This window comes from Triticum aestivum, chromosome 2A (genome assembly GCF_018294505.1).
Source record: "Triticum aestivum cultivar Chinese Spring chromosome 2A, IWGSC CS RefSeq v2.1, whole genome shotgun sequence".
In the NCBI taxonomy this organism is placed as follows: Eukaryota; Viridiplantae; Streptophyta; class Magnoliopsida; order Poales; family Poaceae; genus Triticum; species Triticum aestivum.
The window spans coordinates 11,930,965-11,936,860 of NC_057797.1; the positions used below are offsets into that span (position 1 = coordinate 11,930,965).

Below are 5,896 nucleotides of genomic sequence, written 5' to 3' on the forward strand. Positions count from 1 at the left end.
GGCCAAGCCAACCTCGGCAATGTGCCTATGCTTGCGTTCGGCCGACCCATTTTGTTGGTGAGCGTGAGGGCATGATACATGGTGAGATATGCCTATGCTTTGGAAGAAGGAATTTAGTTTTTCGTATTCCCCTCCCCAATCAGACTGGACAACAAGAATCTTACTGTCAAACTTTCTTTCAACAAGTGCTTGAAAGTTGTGAAAAACTTGGAACACATCTGATCTTCTCTTGAGGAGATAGATCCATGAAAATTTGCTATAGTCATCGATGAAACTCACATAATACGTGTGTCTACCAACAGAGGAGGGGGCAGGCCCCCACACATCTGAAAAGATCAATTGCAACGGTTTGGTGGAGACACTAGTAGATATAGGGTACGGTAATTGATGACTTTTAGCACACTGACATGAATTACAAATAGTTTCAATGTTTCGCTCACCAACAAACGGGAGCTTATTTTTCCTAAGTAATTTTTCAACCAAAGAGAAAGAGGCATGTCCTAAACGATCGTGCCATCGTGTGGACGAAAGCTTGATAGCACCACAAGCTTGTTTATTGAATCTTCTAAACTCCGGAATCAACGGGTAGAGCCCTCGAACACATCTACCTCGATAGAGAACTTTCCTCGTTGCCTGATCCTTGATCAAAAAGAAATAGGTATGAAACTCGAGAAAAACATGATTGTCAATGGCAATTCTATGAACGGAGAGAAGATTTTTATGAGCACTAGGGACATGCAAGATTCTTTTGAGATGAATTTTATGACTAGGGGTATTAAAAATTGAATGGCCAATGTGACATATGCCCATACCTTCACCACTGGCCGTGTGAATTTGATCCTTGCCACGATATTTCTCCTTCATGGTGACTTTCTCGAGCTCATTGGTGATGTGGTTGGTGGCGCCGCTGTCAACGTACCAGTTTGTGTCAACTCCATAGGAGCCATCGGCCGCAACGACAACTTTCTCTTCATCTTGCGAGGAGTCACCATCATCTTCTTCGTAGCGGTACCAACAATCCTTCGCCGTATGTCCTGGCTTGCCACAGATTTGACAGCGGGGCAAGTCCGGGCGGGATCTGTTGGAACCACCACTGCCACCACCGCGACGCCCTTTGGAGTTTCCCGAGCGGCCGCCGCCGCGCGAGTTGTTGGAGTAGCCGCCACCACTGGAGCTGAACCTCCCCTTGCCACGGGGAGATGAGCGTGAGTGAGAGCCACCGCCGCGGCCTCTGAACGCAGAGTTGGCCGATGACTTGAAGCCACCACCGGAGCCTTGGTACTGCGCCATGCGTTGATCAAAGTTACTAAGCATAGCAAAGAGTTCATCAAGAGTTACCGGGGTGACGCGTGCATCCAGTGCAGAGACAAGAGGCTGATAGTCTTGGTCCAGCCCGTGGATGATGTAGGACATGAGCTCATCATCTTGGATGGGTTTGCCTGCCGCGGCGAGTTCATCTGCAAGACCTCTCATGGCGGCGAAGAAGGAGGCCACCGATTGATTTCCCTTCTGCGCATTGATCAGCGCTGTATGGATGTTGTTGACGCGGCTAAGTGACTGTGACGAGAACATGCTCGCCAGTGCCACCCAGAGTTCGCGCGCCGTGGTGATTGTGGTCACCGTGACGAGCACCTCCTTGGAGAGGTTCTGGAGCAGGTAGCCGAGGACCTGCTGGTCCTCCCTCACCCAAAGTGGATGAAGAGGATTCGGCCCGGTGGTCTCCTTGCCTGCGGCGTCCTTGCTGGTGAGGATCTTGGCCGGCTCAGTCGCCGTGCCGTCGACGTAGTGGAAGACACCGGCGCCCCGCAGCTGCGACGTGATCTGGGTCCGCCACAGAACGTAGTTGGTGCGGGAGAGCTTCTCCGGGACTCCACCGCTGAGCGGCGACTAGAAGGAGGCGGAGGAGGAAGACATGGCTGCGCACTTGATGGAGATGGATTAGCTAGGGTTTGTGGAAGAAGAAGGCTCTATATACCATGTGCGACTTGCGGTAAACGTCTTAGCCTTCCTGGCCGATGTGTTGCGTGTTATATAGAAGGGTTGCGAGCCCATAAACACGTACAGGTTGTTGAGATAGATTACATCTTGTGAAGGAAGAAAACTAGAGATAAGAGGAGATAAAGATACAAAAGATTTCAGCTAACTAACTACTCCTCCGGCTGTGTGGATTCTTCCTTCACGTATACGCCTTGTGCACGCCTGCATCAACGCAACTGAACCATGTTTGACACAGAGGACCACCCGAAGCTCGCATTAATGGCCATGGACTATCTTTGGCCCTCGACTGTTGGTCCGGCCGCCAACTTGTCTCCGCTGAGGAAAACGCGGCCCTTATGGCCCCCTTCTCCGAGGACGAGGTCTGGGATGCCATCCGCGGCATGAACCCTACCTCGGCCCTGGGCCCGGATGGCCTACCGGTGAAATTATTCCAGTATTTCTAGAATGTGATCAAACCGGAGATCATGGCCATCTTCGAAGAGTTCTATGTTGGGTCTATCGACCTCGGGCGCCTCAACTATGGGATCATCTCGCTCATCGCAAAGGTCCCGGGAGCCTCGGACATCCATCAGTTTCGTCCAATCACGGTCATCAACGTGATTTTTCGGATTCTGGCTAAAGGGTACGCCAATAGGGTGACCCTCCTTGCTGACCAGATTACCCACCCCAACTAGTCCGCCTTCATTCAAGGGCGATACATTCTGGATGGGGTGCTAGTCCTTCACGAAGTCCTCCATGAGGTGTGCGCTAAACACCTTAAGGCGGTCTTCTTGAAGATTGATTTCCATAAGGCCTACGACACGGTCAGTTGGCCCTTCCTTCGGGAAGTTTTGCTCCGTAAGGGCTTCGATGACCGTTGGATCTCCAGGGTAATGCAGATGGTCTCTTGCGGTCGCACTGCCGTGAACATCAATGGGGAGATCGGGCCTTACTTCCCCACTTCCTGTGGGGTAAGGCAAGGTGATCCCTTCTCCCCCTTCTTGTTCAATATGGTGGTGGACGCGCTTGCCGCCATTCTAGATAAGGCTAAGGCTGCCGGCCACATTCAGGGAATCACTCCCCACCTGGCTGGCGGCTCCGGGATCTCCCTCCTCCAGTATGCCGACGACACCATTATCATGGTCACAGGCTCGGAGTCGGATATCGCCAACCTTAAGTTCCTCCTCCTCTGCTTCCAACAAATGTTTGGCCTTAAGATTAACTTCGACAAGAGTGATGTGATGGTGATGGGCTACTCTCCGACCGAGTCGCTTGCCATTGCCAACCGGCTTAACTGCCGCCTCGGTGCCTTTCCCACAACCTACCTGGGAACGCCCATTAGCGACTCTCGGCTTACCGTTGCGGACCTGCGCCCGACCGTGACCAAGCTCCAGACGCGCATCGAGCCTTGGCAGGGTAGATGGCTGTCAAAGGCGGCTCAGACCATTCTCATTAACTCATCCCTCTCCAGCCTCCTCCTGTTCCTCATGAGCTTCTACAGCCTCCACGAGACCCTCCACCATGAGATTGCCAAAATTCAGTCCCGCTTCTACTGGGCCGGCGATAATAATAAACAGAAATACCACATGGTGAGCTGGCCTGACATCTGCAAACCTAGGGATCAAGGAGGCCTCGGGATCATGTGCTCCAAACGCATGAATATCGCCCTCCTTTCCCGTTGGCTCTGGCGGATCTCGCAGGGCCAGGGGGGTCTCTGGCTTGACATCATTCGGAACAAATATCTGAGAGGCCAACCCCTCGCATTTTGTCAGAGATCTGGTGGCTCTCAGTTCTGGCAGTCGATCGTCCAGCTGCTCCCGGTCCTTCGCATCGGGACTTCCATCTCGGTGGGCTCCGAATCGGTGACTTTGTTCTGGTTTGACAGATGGGCTGGAGATTCCCCCCTCGCTGCGCGCTTCCCCGACCTCTTCTCCATCGCGGTAGAACCCCTGATCTCGGTTGAGAGGGCCCTTATTGACCTAGGGCGCCTTGCCTTTCGGAGGCCCTTTGGCCCCCCGGAATTCGCCGTCTGGCGTGCGTTGCTGGACTGCGTGGCTCTTCACGAACCGGTGGTGGATAGTGACCTTGACCGGGTGAGATGGCGCCTCGAACCTTCGGGACAATTCTCCACCAAGTCTCTATACCAGGCCCCTCCTCCGCCCCTCCCCCCTTGTGACGGTGTGGTCCATCCGCCTGCCCCTGAAAATCCGGATCTTCATGTGGCAGTGGATTCGCGGCCGACTCCCGTCTGGCGTTGAGGTCCGCAAGCGCAATGGCCCGGGATCCGGCATCTGCCCTCTTTGCGGCGTTCCCGAGGACTCGAATCACATCTTCTTCTCCTGCGTCTCCGCGCGATTTGTATGGAGTTGTTTCCGTGATGTGGTGGGCGGAAATTGGTGTCACACCAACTTCCCCGACTTGTTTGACGAGCTCCAGTCCTCCCCCTTGTCTTCTCGCCACATTAGGTGGCTTGAGATCGGTGTCCTCGCTTGGACCCTCTGACGATCCGCAATAAGCTTGTGATCCAGCGCGTTCCTCTTCGACGGGCTACTGACGCTATCTTCAAACTGTCTGGTTTCTTGCAGCTTTGGCGGCCGCTTAGCCGCCCCCAGGACCGCGACGCCATCTCAGCCTTCATCGCTGACTTTCGCTCGATGGCTGTCCGCCTGTCTCCGCCTGTCTCCGCCGCCCCCGCCGGAACCCGACTAGTCGGTTGTTGGGTGCCCCCGCCCTTTTCGTTTTGTTTCTTTTTTGGGCTTGTTGAGTTGTGCCCTCAGCAGAACCTTCTTCGTGTTTGTGAGACTTGGGTGCGTGTGAACTAGTCCTTGTATGTGTGCTCTGTGGCGGTTTGCTTTATTTATAAAGCGGGGCGAAGGCCTTTTTCGGTATTAATGGCCATGGAGATGGCCAATTTGACGAGTGGGTGCTTCATGTCTGCAAACATCATCAATGGAATACTGAAAGCAAATTTGAACCCCCATTTCTGGAGCATGACCCTTGCAGCCCTCAGGAATTTGAAGAAGACAAACATCTCAGTGTATGGGGATCGTTTCACTCATCCTTGGCAGATGGTGGAGCCAACATATCTCAGGAGGGTGAATAAAAGTTCTTCTGAATGTGTGGTGTTGTTTCTTGACTACGAGACATGTTCTGCTGAAACTGAACCTGAAGCTCTGGGTATGATGAGCGCACAAGATCTTCTCTTTGGAACTGTGAGGCTTCGAGGGAAATTCAAGGTCCATGCATGGACATCCACCTGCCGCCTCACTACAGCTACATCGTTCACTGTGAGGTACAGAGGCCACGTCGGATGGTCACAAGTAACAAGCGTTTTCTGAAGAGTAGTGGCTGATTAAATTGTCTAGTCTTTTATCCAACACTCGAAGCTCATGCATGGTTCATGGTTCGCAGAAACTTGAAGAGAATTAATCAGAGTAGGTACAGGTGGTGAGATGAGAGCCTGAGACAGCTCTGAAATAGTACAAATTTCACTGTTACTTTTTATATCCCAGCTGTAAGTAATAAGCAACTAGGCAAACTGTACGGGTCAGAAGTTTGGGAAGTTCTTCGGGTTGGGGATATTAGCCAGGTATGTCTGTTGTTTTAGTCATGTGTACTGACCATTGAGAAAGCATGCAAGTTTCTTTGATTATTTCCATTTGTCCACCTAATTTTTTCCAATTTCCATGATACCACAGGACGAGGCAAAGATATCCTGATAGTACTGAAGGTTATCCTGATATCGACGGTCGATGCATTGTTTATTTATTTTTACTTTTTGACAAAATAGACCGCAGATGGCCACAAAGTTTGAAATCAAGTCTGCATCCACATCGGAAAAGGAAAAACGAAACCAAGAGCCAGACCAACTTCAATAGTGAGGCCTTTCGGGTTCTACATACATTGTGTCAAGTAACTT

At 52.0% G+C, this 5,896-nt stretch overlaps 1 pseudogene; it reads right to left on the reverse strand.

Annotated features, from left to right (window-relative positions):
- Positions 1-1,295: 1,295 nt before the first annotated feature.
- Positions 1,296-1,434, reverse strand: LOC123038487 (uncharacterized; annotated as a pseudogene).
- Positions 1,435-5,896: the final 4,462 nt, after the last annotated feature.